Below are 21100 nucleotides of genomic sequence, written 5' to 3'. Positions count from 1 at the left end.
GGGAAGCGCATAATAGAGATGGGGGATAGAGGGAAAGGAACGTGAGGAGAGGGAGGGCAGGGGTGCAGAGTCATGGAGAGTGGGAAATATACTTTGGAAGACTGGATGGAGGGACTAATCCTTTCCTCCTGCCAGGTCAGGAACTCTTCATTGGCCAATGAGAGGCAGTGTAACACTGGTCTGCTCCTTCCTCTGCCACCCCCAGCTTCCCATTTAGGACCCAGCTTTCTATGTCCTTTGTCATTTTGGGGTCATTGAGTTGAATCTATTCTTGAGTTCCCTGCCCTCCCACTCCCACCCCGGGGGACCAATTTCTGAAGTCATCTTCCCCCCACTTATTACACTGCAACCTAGTCTCCCTTGTCTTTTTTGGTCCATCTTTGGATTTATTTCCCTGAAGTGGGTGGGCAGGAATGAAGCAGACTAGAGATGCTTCCAGATCTGTTCCGCCCTTCATCAGTGTCCACCCTTCCCCTCTGAACCAGTCCAAGACTGCGACATTTGTGTCAGAAGTCCCTTTGGCCCCTTTCCTGCTCCTGAATCCCTGGAGTGGTATTTGGAGGTGGGAGGAGGGGTAAGGTCCGAAGTGGAAAGTCTGACGCTGAGTCCAGGCCCCCAGCCCCACTCAGACTGGCTGAGCTCATCTCTCCAAGCAACCGCAGCTGGACATTTTCCATGTGATCACCTCAGGGAGGGGGGCTGGGTTCCAGAAACCCAGACAGAGTTGACTGAGTATCACAGCTTAGGAACAGAGCACCCTCAGGTGCCTCCTCTCCGCCTTCTCCTGTGTTTTGCATGGGAAAGCCCTGGGGGAGTAGCAAGGAATGGAGAAACAGACCTGGAGAAGGGCCAAAGCTGGAATATATTTTGGGCCCAAGTTGACCCAGGTTTCTACATCTTTCCCATGTTCACCATTTGTGCTGGCCAGGCTGGGAAAAGATCCTGTGTGATGTGAATGTGCCTGTGAGGTGAAAATCTCCCTCTCTGTGTGTGTATGGTCTGAAAACCTGAACATGCTTGTGTTGGTGTATTTGCATGGGTGGGGTATCTGTATCCTGATCTGTCAATAGGCTAAAGTTGGGTGTGTGTGTGTGTGTGTGTGTGTGTGTGTGAGGTGTGATTGCCCCTGCTCTCTTGCCAGTGCAGTGGGAGGTGAGATAGCAGTTTGGGGAAGAGGGCTGCCTGTTCTTACAACTCTCCCAACCCTCCCCACTACCACATCCCTTCCCAAACTCATGGTGTTCTCTTTCAACTGCAGATACTGGAGGGCCAGAGAAAGCAAGCTTGAAACAGAGAGGAATGGGTCACTTTGGTGGAGGAAATTGGGGTAAGGGAGCTTCTGGAACTGGCTGACATGGGAGTGATCCTATAGCTATTGATGCAGAGGCTGCTGTGAGAATAGCCCCCGGCCTCTGCCATGAAGGCTGCTGAGCTGGAAGCTTTAGAGGGCGTTTCGTGTGGGTCTCTGCACTCCTTTCCCTACTCTGCCCTGGGCCTGAGATGTCTGGACAGGCTGGAGGAGGTTGGTGGAGAGGCAGGGAAGGGGATGGGCAGGAAGCACTTGGCTGTTTGTTCCCTCTCTTTCCTGACTCCTTTGTGGCAGCAGACTGGCTTCCTTCCTTCTCTCAGCATCTTGGCTCCCAGCTCATTTCCGCTCTTATGCCCTTAGTCTAGCTCTCAGCCTTGCACAGCGGAGTTTTTCCAAGCCGGGTCTTCTGGGCATAGGGACTCCTAGATGAGTGGGGCAGGGGCTGAGGAATGCAAATGAGATGTCAGTGTGCCCTTCCCTCAGCCCATTCAAAGTCTGTAGCCCCGGATTGAATGAACTGGAGGAGAAGCTTATTTGCCAGGGGATGGGAAGCAGAAACCCAGGTGTTTGGTTACCTGGGGCCTGCCTCTCCTTCAGCCTGAGATATGGAGAGAGCAGGGCTGGAAGGACTCCCTACCCCCACCTCAGCCTTGCTTCCCTCTCTGCGTCCCTACTTGGCTGTCCTTGCTTCAGTCTGCCCCTGCCCCACCTCCCACCTCCAGCTACTGCCCTACAAGTCAAGGAATGTAAGTTTTATTTCTCACCCTCTCATTGATTAGTCATGGGCACCCCGATCCCCACGGGAACCGTTACTCACCCTTGGGCCCCCCCTCACCAGCAGTCTCCCCAGAACTGGCTGGGTTCCTGTAGGAGGAGTTCACAGCCAACCGTTGGACTTGGTGGGAGGTAGTGGGGGTTGTGGGTGGTGGGCAGTGTCCTGGAGACAGCCACTTTTGGAACAGTGGTTTGACCTTATTATGGCCCGGAAGCATGAGTCTCTCCCTCCTCCCAACACACACATATATACACAGAGACGTTGTACTCCTGGTTCTAGCTACTTTAATCACCATGGGTATTTTGTCAGAATAGGTGAGGTTGGGGTAGGGGAAGTGTCCTGTGACTGTCTGGAGAAGAGCCCAAAGCAACTGAACATTTAGTCTCTTCACTGGTGCTGGCTTTGGGGGCCAGGACTAGGGCCTGGGGCCTGCTCTTTGGACTTGGCTGAGTGCCCAGGCCTGGCCTCTGTCTCCCAGAATCAGACAGGGGCCTTTCCCAATAAGGAGCTTCCCAACTCTGGGTCCACTTCCCTGTTGCCCCCACCCCTTCTCCCCTCTAACAGTTCTTCTGCCCTAAAATGGCCACGTTTTGCCTTTCTTCCCTCCCCTACACCCAGGTTTGGGCCCCAGGGGTAGAGCTGGGGGTTGGATAAGGGTAAGACTGCACAGGGGCCAGATGGGCTGGTTTGGAGAAGGGTAATGAGATCCCAGGAAGAGAGAGGAACCGTGCCACATGACTCAGGTATGTATGGGGGGTGGAGGCACGGCTTCCTGGAGTTATTGTCTCTCCTATAATAATAATAGCTTATGCTTTATGCTATATAGTATGTGTTCTAAGAGCTTTATATGAATTAACTTATTTAATTGGCACTGCCCCTTTATCAGGGAGGTACTATTGATCTATTTTATAAGATGAGGAAACTGAGGCACAGACTTGCCCAAGGTAAGCAGAAGAGCTGGGATTCAAACCCAAGCAATCTAGCTTTACTTTAGGAAAGACCAGCCCACTAGGTTTATCTTTGGAATGCTTGAGCCTCACTGGCAAAGGCAAAAGGAATGCCTTTATATGGGGTGGTCATGCTCACAGAAGCTGCTGGTCAAGTGTACCCCACTTTGGACCTAGGTGTTGGATTCAGACTAAACACTTTCAAAGAAAGCCATTGACCCATTCTTCTTTTTCTTTTTAAACTAATTGTTTGTAGGAACGGGGTCTCACTATGTTTGTCCAGGCTGGTCTCGAACTCCTCGGCTCAAGTGATCCTCCTGCCTTGGCCTCCTAAAGTGTTGGGATTACAGGAATGAGCCACTGCACTCAGCAACAAATTCATTTTTTAAAAACAAATCTAGGCTGGGCGTGGTGGCTCACGCCTGTAATCCCAGCACTTTTGGAGGCCAAGGCGGGCGGATTGCCTGATTTCAGGAGTTTGAGACCAGCCTGGGCGACATGGTGAAACCTCGTCTCTACTAAAATACAAAAAATTAGCTGGGCATGGTGGCACATGCCTGTAATCCCAGCTGCTTAAGGAGGCTGAGGCACGAGAATTGCTTGAACCTGGGAGGGAGAGGTTGCCGTGAGCCAAGATCATGCCACTGCACTCTAGCCTGGGCGAAAGAGTAAGACTCTGTCTCAAAAAAACAAAACAAAAAACAAAAAAACCCCAAATCTATTGATCTATTGTTGAATGATATGCAAGTGACATACAGGTTAGCATAGAAGCCATCTAAGTGTGACTGGAGGTGGAGGAAGGGAGGAATGCAAGAAGGGGCAGAAATAAGAATTAGAGAAGACCCAGGAAAATACGGAAGAAGCCAGTAAGCCTGTATGTAGAAGGACTTCCTTGAGCGTTTCTCCAGCTTTTGCTCATGTTTTAGGCAGTTAAAAATAGTGATTTATTCTACTCACTGAGAGAGAGAAAGGAAGAAGGGGATGAGAATTCTTTTACCCTTGAAAGCACACAGGGACTCCCTGGGCTGGATCCAGGTACTTGACTTGGAAGTTCCAACTAGAGCAAGTCTGCCCTTCTTTGGCTCTCAATTTTGTCTTTCCTAAATCAAAGGAATTGGGCTAGGTGATCCTCGAGGTTCCATCTTACCCCAACACATTCAGATTCTCATACAGGAACTCAGGGGAAAACCAGGTTTGCGGCTGGAGTCCTTGTGTGGGGGCCAGGAATAAACAAATAATTGGTAACCAGGATGAGCTCAGTGATCTAGGGGAAAGGCTCTGTAGGGGGTGATGGGAAGGAAGCCAGGGAAGGAGAGACCAGACCCCAGAAAACTGAATGGAGCATGGACTCATTCATTCATGCAACCATGTACCTTCAGAAACTAAAACCTAGGGGCCGGGTGCGGTGGTTCACACCTGTAATCCCAGCACTTTGGGAGGCCGAGGCGGGTGGATCATGAGGTCAGGAGTACAAGACCAGCCTGGCCAACATGGTGAAACCCTGTCTCTACTAAAAATACAAAAATTAGCCGGGTGTGGTGGCGCGCGCCTGTAATCCCAGCTACTCGGGAGCCTGAGGCAGAGAATCACTTGAACCCAGGAGGCAGAGGTTGCAGTGAGCCGAGATTGCACCACTGCATTCCAGCCTGGGTGACAGAGCGAGACTCTGTCTCAAAAAAAAAAAAAAAGAAGAAGAAGAAAAAAAGAAACTAAAACCTAGGAATCTGAGCTTCCCATTCAACAAGGTTATAATGAGCCCATGGGCTCTGGATGTCTAGGAAGGGCAAACTCCCAGGTCCCTCCCCAATTTTTGAGGTGTTACAGGAAAAAACAGCTAATAGTTATCAAGTACCAGGTATAGATCTAAGCATTTTACATATGCGACCTCATTTAACCTCAAAATAATCCTATGAAGCAGCATTTTATATCTTTCAAATTGATTTCTTCATTTAATCCTCCTCAACTGCCCTCTAAAGTTAGCAAGGGCATTTGACTGATGAGGAATCTCTGAAAGTGGGAAAAGATGAAACTAGATTTCTAGTACAATTTTCTAAGTGGTAATGGTGGGAGCCCCTGCAAGGAGTTAGAGGATTCTCACTTCCTAGCAAGATCTTTTCTGACTCTAGGCTTCCAGATTGTGGGGGGTGGAGTGTGCTTTCCAGATCTTGACAAATGGCAGATAAAGATATGCATCAAGTTACTGATCAGGAGCAAGAAAATGGCACTCTGGTGTCTTTGAGAATGTTTCTAAGAAGTCTCTAGAGATAGAAACAATCACAGGATTGAGGATTACCTTAAATCTGCAAAGAGACCTTGAGAGGCCAGAGGCAGAATTCTGAGTGAGTTAGCTCCCCTTTGTTTCTACCAACTACTGGTCAGCAGCAGGAGAGAAGGAAATTAGATATATGGAGGGATTTATCTATTGTTTGGGGCTGATAGGAGAATCCTGCCTCCTGTGGGTAATAGTGAAGTTAATTCTTCTATCACTGTAATCAGCAGGAGTTAGAGGTGTGAGTGGTAGTGTTAGTGGAGAGGGGGGATGGTAGTGAGGATGGGCTTGCCTGGAAGACCTCTGACCAGCTAGAAGAGCCTGAGATTTTGAGAGGGAGGAGATAATTGCCAGACGGGTACTCGCGGAGAGGGTCCAAGTGTTTGGGCTCCAGCCTGGGGTGAAGTCAGAGACATAAATCACACCTTCCAACTGCCTGTTTCCGCTTTGAGCTCAGTTCCCAGCCAAAAGCCCAGCTAGCCTGCCAGAGGAGTAAGCGTGTGGATGGGGGAGGGGCCAAAGAGCTGGAAGCTGGTGATTGGGAATGGGCGTCATCAGCTGGGAATCTGGTCTCATCAGGGTCATGAAATGGACTCAATGCCAGGGCTGGTAGAGCAGGGAGCCCAAGGATCTCAACAGAACTGCTCTGTAGATGCCTCATCCCACGTGAGACACACCCACAACCACACCCTGTTTGCTGAATTCTCCTCTCCCACACATAAAAACCACTGGGACGTGCCTGGAGGCACAGACACCTACATAGACACACCCCCCACCCCCATCCAGCTGTTGCTCACTTGTGCCAGAAAACTCTACGTCTCCTGGATGAGTAGACCTAGGAGAAATGAGTGCGGGTTGAGAGATAAGGAGGATCCTGGATCTTCATTAAGATCTGGAAACACTTTTCTCTAGTAATCTTAAAGCCCTGCTCTGTGTCATCTTTTTGCCCTTCCCCACTGGGGATGGGTCTGGGTGATTTCCCTTCTCACTTTAGGAGAACCTCAGTGGTCTGTTGTCCTCTTGGTGGGCAGTGCCTGCTAATCACAGTGATGGCAGAGCAGGAGGCAAGAGATTGAGTGTGCCTGTTGGGCGGGGTAGGTGTTTGAGGGCAGGAAATCCAGAAAGCCACTCAGACAATGGCCTTTTCCGCACGCTTGGGTCCAGGCTGCAGGCTGCTGGATCCTGTCTGACCCTAACAGCACCTCCTATTTTTCCCTCTGGTTAGCTTCCCACTCAATGCTCATTTCGGGGCATATAGGAGAGGCAGGATTCCTTTGGAGGAAAGGTATCCTGTTCATCAGCCCTTTTCCAGGCGACTGTTCGGGTTGACCACAAGGATTTGGGGGCATAAGTAACCTTATCAAGCCTGGGACCACCCCACCCATGCCTAGTGTCCTCTTAAATGTAGCATTTGTTATGGCCCCCTACATGGTACAGCTGTAAGCACTTTGACATCTTAAAGGAATCATGATGCTTTTATTTTGGGCTAAGTTTGCCCCATTTTATTCTCTGAATTGTCTGTTTGTATCCTATTAGACTGGAAACTTGAATGAAGCAAAGATTGTGTCTGTCAATTGGTACAGCCCAGGACTAGCATTAGGAAAATAATATGTCTTTTGATATTCAAGGTGACAAAATGATTACACTGAAGATAGAAGATCTTGGGAATGCTGGAATATATTTTTTCCTAGAAAAGTGGGGGTAGGTCACAGCTACCATGGCCACTTAAATGGGGGTAAACTGACCCTGAGGTCTCCAATCTCTCCCTTCTCCTGTACCTGGGAGAACCAGAAAGCTTCTTTCTAATACACCTTCTGCTTTAGTCATTTGGGTCTCAGTGTCTCAGTATTGTCTCACTAATGTGCCCATTTTGTCTTCAGCTTTGCTCCTGTGATTCCAGTGTCTGGAATGCACTGTCCTCTGTATTGGTCATCAAGGCCCATCCAAGCCCTGCATAAGCTTCCCCATCTCATTCTTTATTTTATTTTATTTTATTTATTCATTTTTTTTTTTTGAGACAGAGTCTCGCTCTGCTGCCCAGGCCCGAGTGCAGTGGTGCCATCTCGGCTCACTGCAAGCTCCGCTTCCCGGGTTCACGCCATTCTCCTGCCTCAGCCTCCCGAGTAGCTGGGATTACAGGCGCCCACCACCACGCCCGCCTAATTTTTTTGTATTTTTTAATAGAGACGGGGTTTCACCGTGTTAGCCAGGCTGGTCTCGATCTCCTGACCTCATGATCCGCCCGCCTTGGCCTCCCAAAGTGCTGGGATTACAGGCGTGAGCTACTGCGCCCGGCCTCTTTATTTTATTTTAAAATATTTATTTATTCATTTATTTATTTATTTGAGATGAAGTCTTGCTCTGTTACCCAGGCTGGAGTGCAGTGGCGTGATCTCGGCTCACTGCAACCTCCGTCTCCTAGGTTAAAGTGATTCTCTTGCCTCAGCCTCCTGAATAGCTGGGATTACAGGTGCCAACCACCATGGCTGGCTAATTTTTATATTTTTAGTAGAGATGGGGTTTTACCATGTTGGCCAGGCTGGTCTTGAACTCCTGACATCAAGTGATCTGCCTGCCTCGGCCGCCCAAAGTGCTGGGATTACAGGTGTGAGCCACTGAGCCTGGACTTCCCCAGCTCATTCTAAATCTCAGCAATGTGCCACTATTCTGAAGTCCTAGGCTTATAGTCTGGAGTACATGGTCTAGCACTTAATTATCCAGTGTATTAATAAAGTCCTTGTATAATTTAGAAATTGAATACATTTGAATGCACCTATGATAGAAGCAACTCTAAATATTTTATGAAAGCATGTTCCATAGAATTTTTTTTTTTTTTTTTTTTTTTAGACTGAGTCTCGCTCTGTTGTCCAGGCTGGAGTGCAATGACAAGATCTTGGCTCACCGTAACCTCTATCTCCTGGGTTCAAGTGATTCTCCTGCCTCAGCCTCCCCAGTAGCTGGGACTACAGGCACCTGCCACCATACCCAGCTAATTTTTTTGTACTTTTAGTAGAGACGGGGTTTCACCATGTTAGTCAGGCTGGTCTCGAACTCCTGACCTTGGGATCTGCCTGGCTCAGCCTCCCAAAGTGCTGGGATTACAGGTGTGAGCCACTGCGCCTGGCCAGAATTTTTAATGATAATGTTTGCTTTTTGTTAATGTGCTTTTATTTTATACAGGGAAGTCATCTGAAAAGACTTGAGTTTGAAAGTTGCCTCCCTTACTTAACAGATATGTAACCTTGGCAAGTTACTTAACCTCCTTGGGTCTCAATATCTTCACCTGTAAAATGGCAGTAATATCTTTCTCATAGATTTTTTGGGATAATTAAACTAATATACTATATGTATGGTTACAGTACTTGGTTATAAATATTAAAGCCTCATTCTGTCTACTGATAAATCTGAAATCTATTTAAACTCTGATGTGCTCTCTGTAATGTTGTTTTTTGTTTTGTTTTTTTGAGATGGAGTCTCACTCTGTCGCCCAGGCTGGAGTGCAGTGGCGTGATCTCGGCTCACTGCAACCTCCGCCTCCCGGGTTTCAAGTGTTTCTCATGCCTTAGCCTCCCGGGTAGCTGGGATTGAATGGAATGTACTTTATAGATCAAGTCTCAGCACAAACACTGATTCCTCCAAGAAGCATTCATTAATTCCCCACCCAGTACTCCTGATTTCACTAGTCACAGCATCTACCCCACTATATTGTATTTTCCTGTTTGTCTCTCCTTTTAGACTAAGTTCTGTGAGGTAAGGATCTTGTTTACTTCTGTTTTTCTACTGCCAAGTACGTTGCCTGGCTAAACAAATATTTGAATAAACTGAACCTGTTTTTAAAGCAATGGTAAACATAACACAGCAACATTACAAAACTAATTTCTGAATTGTGTGACATTGTTTTTTACAACGTAGTCTTCTAGCAAGATAGCGTTTCTCACTATCATGTTTTTAATTTGCATCTAATTATTGAATTGGATCCAGAGATGTGGTCCAATTACTTGTTAACTTTTGTCACCTGACCTGTCCCCACAAATTATATTTTATAAGTGTGGCAGAGACCACTCATTCTCATCATCCTGTCTCTTCTTCCTTTTAATAATATGACTCTGCTACCCTGCTATCCACACACTAAATCTTAGCAGGGTGCATGGCTGCCAGCTAGATACTACACTGTCCAGTCTGTCTTGCAATTAGAGGTGGTCCCATAACTATGTTCTGGTCAATGGAATGTGAGTGAAGCAATGTGTGTAACTTCTGGGTCATGTCTTTAATAATATTCAACAGTTGAATATTTTCTTCAGCCTGGGTGTATATGAAAGCTCTGGTAAATGGAATGTTTCCAATATCCTATGGAAACTCACCTGGGCAAAGGAAGTGAATCAATGTCTGGAGGGAAAGTAAAGGCATTCCTCTCTTCACAGGATAAATTCAGGCACAGGTCCTTTACCAGGGACCAGGTGAACACTCAACAGGCAGGAAGAACTAACAGAGTCAGCCCATTGCAAATATAAAGGGGCAGGAAGAGACTCTAGTGAGAAAGGGCAGCTGGTGGTGGTGGTGGTGGTGGGGTTGGGTGGGCAATGGAGCAGAGATCAGAGACATATCGGCCTTAGACCCAAAATTTATCTCTATATATTTAAAGATGGGATCTTACTCTGTTACTCAGGCTGAAGTGCAGTGGCCTGATCATAGCTCACTGCAACCTCAAACTCCTGGGCTCATACCATCCTCTCACTTAGGCCTCCTGAGTAGGTGGGACTACAGGCATGTGACACCATACCTGGCTAATTTTACTTTTTTTTTTTTGAGGTGGAGTTTCACTCTTGTCTCCCAGGCTGGAGTGCAATGCCACGATCTTGGCTCACTGTAACCTCCACCTCTTGGCTTTAAGCCATTCTCCTGCCTCAGCCTCCAGAGTAGCTGAGATTACAGGCACCTGCCACCACGCCTGGCTAACTTGTGGTTTTTTTTTTTTTTAAGTAGAGACGGGGTTTCACCATGTTGGTCGGGCTGGTCTTGAACTCCTGACCTCAGGTGATCCACCCACCTCAGCCTCCCAAAGTGCTGGGATTACAGGTGTGAGCTACCGCGCCCGGCCTAATTTTACTTTTTGTAGAGATAGGGCTCTTGCTATGTTGGCCAGGCTGGTCTTAAACTCCCAGCCTCAAGCAATCCTCCTGTCTTGGCCTTCCAAAGTGCTGGGATTACAGTTGTGAACCACTGCGCCTGGCTTTGATACATATTAATATAATGAATATTACCCAGATGAGCATCACTTTCTTCTTAAAATAGTAGTTTTAGATTCTTTTGGTTACAAGGCTGACTGGAGCCTCCAGCCTTCTCACTCTACAAAAGATTAGGAGATCTGGATCTCTGATATTCAAATCCCTGTAGTGGGTCCCCAGTGGTGGGAAACAGATAGTGGGAAAGGGACATTGGGAGCTCAGAACTTTCATTTTCCCACTCCTTTAGTACTCGGTTCCCTTAGCTCAGACATAGCTTATGTCTGGGGACACATGGGGTTCTGTGGGTGCTAGACTGGTCAACTTCAACAAGGCAAAGTCATTACTTCTCAGAACTGAACAGATGTTGGAGAAGGATGATATTCTAGATATCATCTAGCCCAATGTCCTCATTTTAAGCAAGGCCCAGAGAAAGGGAATGACTTGCCCAAGGTCATACAGCTGATGTGGGATAGAATTCAGGTGTCTTTATTCCAAGTCAGCTCTTTCCATCATGCCACATTTGCTTTCATTCAGTAGGATAAAATAACATACCATTTTACCCTACTGACTCCCAACTTCCAGTTCTGGGTTGGGAAGGGTCAATTTCCAGACTTTTCTTTTCCAAGGATAGGACGAAGAGACTTTGCTACTATTTTCAGGCAAAATAGAGCATTGCCCCCTTTCCCTGCCTCTCTTTCCTCTGTTGTTTTCAATGAGGAACTGAGTCTATTTCTCTACAGGCAGGAGGTCTCTCAAGTTCTGAGCTCCATTCAGTTTGTGGCAGGGAAGCTGATAGGTGCAATGCTGTGGGATGCCCTTCACCTTGGCAGGCTGATTGTACCCAACTGGTGGTCATGGCCTAGTGCCCATTGGCAGGCAGGGTGTCCACTCATGCATTAACTTGATGCCAGATGGCTGGCTGAATACCTATAGTGCATCTTGTCTGGTCTGCTGTTCCCGGTTTGTGTCACTTTTAGATTTGTGTATGTGTGAGAATTTTAGGAGGGTGGTCCCTCCATGGATTTAAGATACTGGCATTTCCAGATTGGCAGAAGGGAGGACACCTTACTGCCAACCTAGAATCTGTGCTGAATAGCACAGGACCTGGACTTCAGGAAAGTTCTTCAAATGTCTCTGTGATCTCTCTCTTCCCAACTTTCCCCCACTGTAGAGTTCTTGGTGTCACTCCTCCCTACGTGGTATGTACCTCCGTCTCAGCCAAAGTGTCTAAGAATGGGAAGGCAGAGAAGTGAGGTATGTGTGGGTTAGGATGAGTGGACTGGGAAGCAGAAAAGGCACGCTGCTTACTCTTTCCCACAGACTTCAGAAGACTCTGGAAGCTATCTAGTGCCCTAAAATTTCCACTGCAGTCCCAGACAACCTTAGACTATATCTCCACCTACTGGACACCAAGGAGATTGACAACACTGTCTCAGTTTTTTTCTTTAGAACTAGCATAGAGTCTAAAAAAACCTCATCAATACTCTACATTTATCCCAAGGTTAAATCATTCCCTCTCAGAATTTGTTGAAGCTATGGGGGCAGATTGACTGCCTTTTCAGGGAGACTGGGTACTAGGGAGACTTGGGTACAATTTCCCCCATACACTGCTTTCTCAAAAAAATCTGTCGGCCAGGTGCAGTGGCTCACAAGTGTAATCCCAGCACTTTAGGAGGCCGAGGTGGGTGGGTCTCCTGAGATCAGGAGTTCGAGACCAGCCTGGCCAACGTGGTGAAACCCGCTTCTCTACTAAAAATACAAAAACTAGCCAGGCGTGATAGCGCGTGCCTGTAATCCCAGCTACTCTGTTGGCTGAGGCAGGAGAAGTGCTCGAACCCGGGAGGCGGAGGTTGCAGTGAGCCGAGATTATGCCATTGCACTCCAGCCTGGGCGACAGAGCAAGACTCTGTCTCAAAAAAACAAAACAAAACAAAACAAAACACATCTCAGGGGTTAGATCAAGAGCCTCACTTCCTTGCTTCAGTTGCTCTGGATATAGGTTGGTTAAACTCTATTCACCTCCTATGCCCATAGACAGAAAACAGCAGGTAGGTGGGGTTAGATCAGAGGGTCCTTGTTAGCCTTAGGGCAAGGGGAAAGCAATCTTAAAGAATTGCCTTTTCCTCGTCTCTCTGTCTGCCACCTGATTCAGATATGGGAGACACTGGGGGTGTCCTCTACTGTTCTTTTCACATCCACCAGCAGTTCTCTTCCTATGCTCATTAGCAAAGACAATTCCATTAGACCCATTAACAATCATTTTGTCCATGCTGAAACAATGGGCTAGCTATTCACCAAAGTCCCTGGGCTATATCTTCAGAAGTGAAGGTCGTATATAAGTAGTGACAGCTCTCAAATGAATCCTTTATTGGTGAAATGGGGACGATGTCAATACATATCCTCAAAATTGATCAGGGTGCACAATAATATCAATTTATGGAGGTTACAGCACTAGGAAAACAATTTACATCAGATCCAGAAATTTACTCTCCTTCTCCAGCTGAACATCTAACCAGGTTAAGTAAGAAGCAGTCATTTCTTTTTTATTTTTTGGATGTCAGGTTTTCACTTAAAACATGCCCTTTAAATATCTTTCAAATTTTTGTTTTAAAGGGAAGGAGTCAAGAAGGAATTAAGACAATGTTGGGGATCATCTTATGCTACATACAGTTCATGTCATTTCTGTATTACGTATCTTCAGTTTATTCATTATAGCTAAGATGTATTGAGTGTTTACCATTAAAACTCTTAAAAACTGAGGCTGGGCGCGGTGGCTCACGCCTGTAATCCCAGCACTTTGGGAGGCTGAGGCGGGTGGATCATGAGGTCAGGAGATCAAGACCATCCTGGCTAACACGGTGAAATCCCATCTCTACTAAAAAAGTACAAAAAATTAGCCAGGCGTGGTGGCGGGCGCCTGTAGTCCCAGCTACTCAGGAGGCTGAGGCAGGAGAATGGCGTGAACGTGGGAGGCGGAGCTTGCAGTGAGCCGTGATTGTGCCCCTGCACTCCAGCCTGGGCAACAGTACAAGACTCCGTCTCAAAAAAAAAAAGCAAAAAAACAAAAAAACTCTTAAAAACTTTAATGCATTTTTCCCACTTGTACCTTTAAATGATCTTATGAGATAAATACTATACTTTTATTATCTTCATGTTCTTAATCACTACTATGCTTTTATTTTAATTTTGATACAGAGTCTTGCTTTGATGCCCAGGCTAGAGTGCAGTGGCATGATTTCAGCTCACTACAATTTCTGCTTCCTGTGCTTAAGCGATTCTCCTGCTTCATCCTCCTGAGTAGATGGGATTACAGGCGTCTGCCACCACGCCCGGCTAATTTTTGTATTTTTAGTAGAGACAGGGTTTCACCATGTTGGCTAGGCTGGTCTTGAACTCCTGACCTCAAGTGATCCACCCGCCTTGGCCTTCCAAAGTGCTGGGATTACAGGAATGAGCCACTTTGCCCAGCCCCTATACTCTTTACTTTGTGATTTGTGTGTAGATTTTTAAAGAACTTGGGTCCTTAAAAATTCAAATAGTATAATTATCTTCCTTCCTAATTTTAGTATTTTAGTATATTCCTAAAAGCCTTCATTCAATAATATGTGGTTTCAGAAACTATTGTGCATACGAATTAATATAAGGGGTACTGCTAAAAATAGATTCCTGTGTGCTGCTTCCAAATATTCTGATTCAGGAAACCTGGATCAAAGCCTAGGAATCTGCATTTTTAAAGCAAGTCTCTAAAATAATTGTGATGTAGGTGACAGTTGAACTACGCTTTGGGAAACACTGCCTTTGATTATGAATGGTATTATGGTAGGGCTGTAACTAAAACAAATCTTCATGTGTCCACCTCATTTAATTGGCTCCACATAGCAACAGATACAACACTGGGGTTTCTATCGTTCTTGGCTAAGAACTAAACCCTGCTCATTCACTTATTTATTTATATATTCTGCAGCAAGGAGAGGTAGCCCTGGGGCCTGTCTGTTAAAAGCCCTTAGAAAAGAGGCCATTATTTAAAAAAAATTTTTTTTTCTTTCTTCTAACCTGAAACATCTCTGTGCAAAGGTTTGGTTAAGGCTGTACAATTTGACATGTTAGCCCTGGTGATTCTGCAGTTCTTCAAAGGAGAGGGCTGAGAAGCAGCTGTTATTTTTTTCTACCTTTTGACATGCACAATGCATGGGGCAGGGTAAGGGAGGAGAGTCAAGGGACTAAGCTGGAGTTAGTAAACAAGCTTTGAAGCACAATAAAAAAGCATATTGGCAGGGGAGAAATCAAGGGCTATGTAATACCACAGCATCCTCTGAAGACAGCAGCAGTCGCTCCTGGATCGTCTCTATTTTTGGGGAAATAACAACAACAAAACAGTACTGGCAAACTGTCCCTCCGCTAACATCTGAAGGTTTGTCTGAAAATGTTCTGAAAAGCAGTTCACATCGGAGAAGCAAGAGAATGAAGGGCAAGTCTTGAAGGAAAAAAAGAAATTAGGGCAAAAACTCAGCAAGTACCTCAAATAGCCCAGAGGAAGTTGCAGGGACTTAGCGGAAGGCTCCATTTAATCTCTGGCCCAGCTAACATAGCCTAGAGGACACTTTAAATGTACTTTTTTTTTTTTTTTTTTTTTTTGGTAACAAGCCTAGCTTTTGAGGTTGTGATGAGCCCTTCCAGCTCCTAGAATCAGTGATGGTTCTTTGAAGAATTTTTTCCCTGCTTAACTTCTGGGGACAGATTAACTAAAACCCCCAGTTGGGAAATTAGGGAACTCCAAAGCTGCTCTGTGTGTTTAAAGAAACTACATTTGACTCAATATGGTCAGGGCAAAAACCCTTCCTTTTCTAGGTTACTTTCTCCTCCCACTGCTTCTCTCAGCTCATCTGGATGGCCTCAGAGAATATTTTAAGGTTGACAGGAAAATTTTACAGAATGATCAAAAGTAAAGCAAGCCCTAGAAATGGTTGCATAATTTTCCTTTTCATTATAAAAATACTTTTTTTCAATTGAATAACTAATAAGCATGAAATTTTATTGTTGGACTGAACCTTACAGGTCATCTAGTTCAATTTCTTCATTTTATAGAAGACAGGATTAAGGCACAGAATGTTTAACTGACATTTCCAAGGTCACAGGGCTCATCTTAGACTCAATATGTTTGTCTGACTGCTAGTTCAATGTTACCTCTCAACTGCTTTCATAATCACTTTTTTTGAGACAGGGTTTCATTCTGTTGGCCAGGCTGGAGTGCAATAGTGCAATTATAGCTCACTGCAGCCTGAAACTCCTGGGCTCAAGGGATCCTCCCGCCTCAGTCTGTAGCTGGAACTATAGGCAAATGCCACCATGCCTGGCTAGTTTTTAATTTTTTTTTTTCTCGTGGAGACGGTCTCGCTATGTTGCTGAGGCTGGTCTTGAACTCCTGGCCTCAAGTGATTCTCCCACCTTGGCCACCTAAAGGGTTGTGATTACAGGCTTGAGCCACTGTGCCTGGGTATAACCACTTTTGTCAAGTAGGTTTGCCTGTCCATTTAGTACTCAGCTACTATAGTAACAGTTTTTTTTTTGGGGGGGGGAGTTTGGGGGGTGGTTTGGCATATGGTACATATTTCTCTGAGCTTTGAAAATAACTAATTTCCTTCCAAAAAAAAAAAAAGAGACTTACCTCAATCTTTTTTTTTCTTTTTTTTTCTTTTATTATTATTATACTTTAAGTTTTAGGGTACATGTGCACAATGTGCAGGTTAGTTACATATGTATACATGTGCCATGCTGGTGTGCTGCACCCATTAACTCATCATTTACTTCAATCTTATTATGAAAGTAAACATTCAAAAACCCCAGCACACCCTAGAGCAAACTCTCAATGCTCCAGGTACTGATTATCCAGTTTCCTTTATTCTCTCTTCTGTGGACCATGTACTTGGATGTTTACATTAGTCAGTAGCTCTATAAAAAGTCTGATATTACATATGTTGTTGGACTGTGTGGCAGTTTCCTGATCTCTAGATTGTAGCTATGGTGCTATCTTCTTAAACTTAGTATTCCAGTGGTCATCAGAGGCTGTAGCTCCTTTGGTGAGTTAGTTCAGTAGTGTTCTGAGAGTCATTCCTAGAGGTCTCACATATAGCCTGCTCCTTCAGCTATTCAAATGATTTTGTAAGTACCTAATTTTCTACATTAAATTCCCTTTCTGCTTAAAATATCAAGAGTGGTTTCTGTTTCCTTCTAAACCCTGAAAGATACAAGCATTAAGAAGCTAATTACAACACAACTCAGTAAGTATTATTAAAAAAAAGTGTGAACGGGCCAGGCGCGGTGGCTCATGCCTGTAATCCCAGCACTTATATGCCTGTAATCCCAGCACTCACATGCCTGTAATCCCAGCACTCACATGCCTGTAATCCCAGCACTCATGCCTGTAATCCCAGCGGAGGCCAAGGCAGGCGGACACAAGGTCAGGAGATCGAGACCATCCTGGCTAACACAGTGAAACCCCGTCTCTACTAAAAGTACAAAAAATTAGCCGGGTGTGGTGGCAGGTGCCTGTAGTCCCAGCTACTCGGGAGGCTGAGGCAGGAAAATGGCGTGAACTCGGGAGGTGGAGCTTGCAGTGAGCCGAGATCACACCACTGCACTCCAGCCTGGGCCACAGAGCGAGACTCCGTCTCAAAAAAAAAAAAAAAAAAAGTATGAATGGGGAAAAGTAGGAGCATAGAACAGGGAACTTGGAAAAATTACTCCAGAGGTAACATTTAAGTTGGAATTGAAGGTGGAATAGGAATATGCTAAGCAGAAAGGCATTGGGAAGGGGAGGGAACAAGTGCATTTCAGGAAACAAGATGTGCTGAGGTATGGTTATTAAAGACCACCATGTATTAGAAAGACGGTGAGTTCGCCATGGCTAGACTATGAATAGGATGGGAAGAGATGAGGCTGTAGCAATCATAAAATACAGTGGGGTTAAGAGTGCTGCCTTTAGGGGTAGCAGACATGACTCCAGTTCTGGTTTCTCCATATAGTAACTAAACAACTCTGGTCAAATCTTGTAAGTTTGAGGACCTTCAGCTTCCTTATTTATCAAGGAAGGACTTGTATCTTTACTTGTAGGCACAGTATCCACTTTATTAAGATTATGTGGAATTAAATGTGACATGCATATGAAGTACATTGTATAGTACTTGGTGCATACCAAGTGCTCATAAGCCTTTGCTATTACTCTTTTATTTATTTATTTATTTCAGCCAGGGCCTCACTCTGTTACCCATGCTGGAGTGCAATGGTGTGAACATAGGTCACTGTAGCTTCTAACTCCTGGGGTCAAGCCATCCTCCCGCCTCAGCCTTCCAAGTAGCTGGGACTACAGATATTTGCCACTATGCTTGGCTAAATTTTTTTTTTTATTTTTAGTAGAGACAAGGTCTCTTTATGTTGCGCAGGTTGGTTGTGAACTCCTGGGCTCAAGTGATCCTCCTGCCTCAGCCTCCAAAGTGTTGGGATTACCAACATGAGCCACCATGCCTGGCCTGCTATTTACTATTACTGGGTAAATTAAGAACAATTAAATATCATGAAAGTTGTGCTATGGCAGGTGGAAGATAAACTGAATGAGGAAAACCTAGTGGCTAAAAGACTAGCTGCTGCAATAGTTTGGGCAAAGGTAATGATCTGAAATAGAGTAGTGGTGATGGAGATGCAACGAACTGGTTGGCTTCGGAAGTCATCTTTGGTATTTAAATGCCAGGATTTGGTGGCTAACTGAATGTGAGGGAATTCTGAAAAGACTGAGAGAACAGTAACATCATTAATCTGGATTAGTCATGTACAAGGAAGGGCGAGTCTAGGTGACAGCTGAAGCTCTAAGTCCCTTCAAGTCCAAGGCCCCTTTGAGGAAAATGGCTCCAAGTAATTCATTTTTTTTGAGACTGATCTCCTTGCTCTGTCACCCAGGCTGGAGTGCAGTCGCATGATCTGAGCTCACCGCAACTTCTGCCTCCTGGGTTCAAGTGATTTTCCTGTCTCAGCCTCTCGAGTAGCTGGGATTACAGGCGGGCACCATCATGCCTGGCTAATTTTTGCACTTTTTACTAGAGATGGGGTTTCACCATGTTGGCCAGGCTGGTCTTGAACTCCTGACCTCAAGTGGTCCACCTGCCTCGGCCTCCCAAAGTGTTGGGATTACAGGCGTGAGCCACTGTGCCCAGCGCCCCAGCTAATTCTTTCATGAACAACATTGATATGACCACTATCACAAGCATCACAAGAAACAATCTGCTACTGTTGAATGCTTCAGGGAGCAGGACTAAAACGGACCACTGGTCCTGCAAATAGGGGATTGGGTGGTGATGATGGTAATAGGGTGGCCAGATTGCAATGGATTAAGGAGTAAGTGGGAATTTAAGACCAGGTATAGACAACTCTTTCAAAAAACTTGGCACCGAAGTCATAATTGCTTCAGTGGGAGTGTGAAGCATTTTATGTATTTGTTTGGTCAGAATGCACACTCTTCTAGTGTGCAGAAGCTGGAAAGCTAAAGACTAAATTTCCCACATTCTCTTCTAGCTAGCTATCTTAAATCACTTCTGAATTAAGTTCTGCTAATCAGATGCACTAGTGTTTCACTTGGATTCTGAAGCCAGCAGGGGTTAAGACGGGGTGCAGGGCATCCATTTAGGGATGCTGACAGTGGCAGAGGTGGTTACTTCTTGGACTAGCAGCTGCAATGGCAGCTTCCTAACTATTGTAGAAGCTTCTTGAATGTAGTAGAAGCTTCCTAAATATAGTAGAAGCGGTAGCAGCTCCTTTAGCAGTCTTTTTTTTTTTTTGAGACGGAGTTTCACTCTGTTGTCCAGGCTGGAGTGCAGCTCACTGCAACCTCTACCTCCTGGGTTCAAGTGATTCTCATGTCTCAGCCTCCTGAGTAGCTGGGATTACAGGCACACACCACCACGCCTGGATAATTTTTGTGTATTTTTCGTAGAGACAGGGCTTCACCGTGTTGGTCAGGCTGGTCTTGAACTCCTGACCTCAGGTGATCCACTTGCCTCGGCCTCCCAAAGTGCTGGGATTACAGGTGTGAGCCACCGTGCCCGGCCTGATTAGCAGTTTCTTTTTTGAGGCAGGATCTCACTCTCTCACCCAGGCTGGAGTGCAGTAGTAAGATCTCGGTTTACTGCAACCTCCGTTTCCTGAGCTCAGGCAATCCTTCCATTTCAGCCTCTTGAGTAGCTGGGACTGCAGGCGCATGCCACCATACCCCAGCTAATTTTTGTATTTTTAGTGGAGACACGGTTTCACTATGTTGCCCAGGCTGGTCTCCAACTCCTGGGCTCAAGCAATTTGCCCACCTTGGCCTCCCAAAGTGCTGGTATTACAGGTGTGAGCCACCACGACTGGCCTCCCTTAGCAGTCTTTAGGAATCATTTCTGGAAGTCCAGTCTAGAGTTTGTTTCTTCAGCCTTCCCCAGAATTCTGTGATCCATCCATTTAATGCCCTAGTAATAAGTCCTTTACTGCTTAATCTAGCTAGAATCGATTCTGTTCTCTGCAACCAAACCCTGATTAATATGGAGAACAGGGTATATATTTTAAAAAATAAACATAAAAATTTTCATAGCTGAAAGAGTTAAGGAAAGAGTAGAGTTAATTTAAAGAGAAGAGGGCTGGGTACGGTGGCTCACACCTGTAATCCCAACACTCTGGGAGGCTGAGATGGGAGGATCACGTGAGGCCAGGAGTTTGAGACCAGCCTGGGCAACATGGTGAGATCCCAACTCTACCAAAAAAAAAAAGAAAGAAAGACCAGTCATGGAAGATAAGGTGGGAAGATTGCTTGAGCCCAGGAGTTTGAGGTTGCAATGAAGTATGATAGCACCCCTACACTCCAGCCTGGGTGACAGAGTGTGGCCCTATCTCAAAGAAAAAAAAGCTAAAGAGGAGAGAGGAATTGACTTATGGAAGATATTGGAGGATAGGAGAAGCTCAGTGTAGTAGACTGCCTTCAAGACAGCCCCCCATTGATTCTTGCCTCCTGGCATTCATGTTCCTGTGAAGTCCCCTCCCACAATGAAAAGGGCTCACCAGTGTAACCAAAAGCATATTGTGAAATGATGTAGCGTGACTTCTGAAGTTAGGTCATAAAATAATTTACAGCTTCCACCTTGCTCTTAAATTGCCCACCATGGGGGAAGTCAGTTGACATGTTGTAAGGATACTCGCAGGCTTTGTAGAGTCCCACATGGGGAGCAACTGAGGCCTTGAATTGCCAGGCATGTAAGTGAGCCACTTAAGAAGCAAATCGTCCCACCTCAGTCAAGTCTTCAGAAATGGCAGCCCTGGCTGACTCTTTCTGTTTTTTTTAGACAGAGTCTCGCTCTGTCGCCCAGGCTGGAGTGCAGTGGTACGATCTCAGCTCACTGCAACCTCCACCTCCTGGGTTCAAGCAATTCTTCTGCCTCAGCCTCCCAAGTGGCTGGGATTACAGGTGCATGCCACTATCCCTGGCCAGTTTTTGTATTTTTAGTAGAGACAGGGTCTCACCATGTTGGCCAGGCTAGTCTCAAACTCCTGACCTCA

The 21100-nt window shown here is 45.8% G+C and overlaps 1 long non-coding RNA gene across 1 annotated transcript in view; it reads left to right on the top strand.

The window, feature by feature from the left end:
- LOC103784262 (uncharacterized) overlaps positions 1-9121 on the top strand; it is a 44214-nt gene extending 35093 nt beyond the window's left edge. Inside the window, exons 2-3 of the long non-coding RNA XR_004665677.3 lie at positions 1259-1327; positions 8148-9121. This is a non-coding gene — a long non-coding RNA (uncharacterized LOC103784262). The remainder of the gene's footprint in view (positions 1-1258; positions 1328-8147) is intronic.
- The last annotated feature ends 11979 nt before the right edge of the window (positions 9122-21100 follow it).

This window comes from Pan paniscus, chromosome 10 (assembly GCF_029289425.2).
Source record: "Pan paniscus chromosome 10, NHGRI_mPanPan1-v2.0_pri, whole genome shotgun sequence".
Lineage (NCBI taxonomy): Eukaryota > Metazoa > Chordata > Mammalia > Primates > Hominidae > Pan > Pan paniscus.
This window is presented reverse-complemented; position numbering and strand designations above follow the sequence as displayed.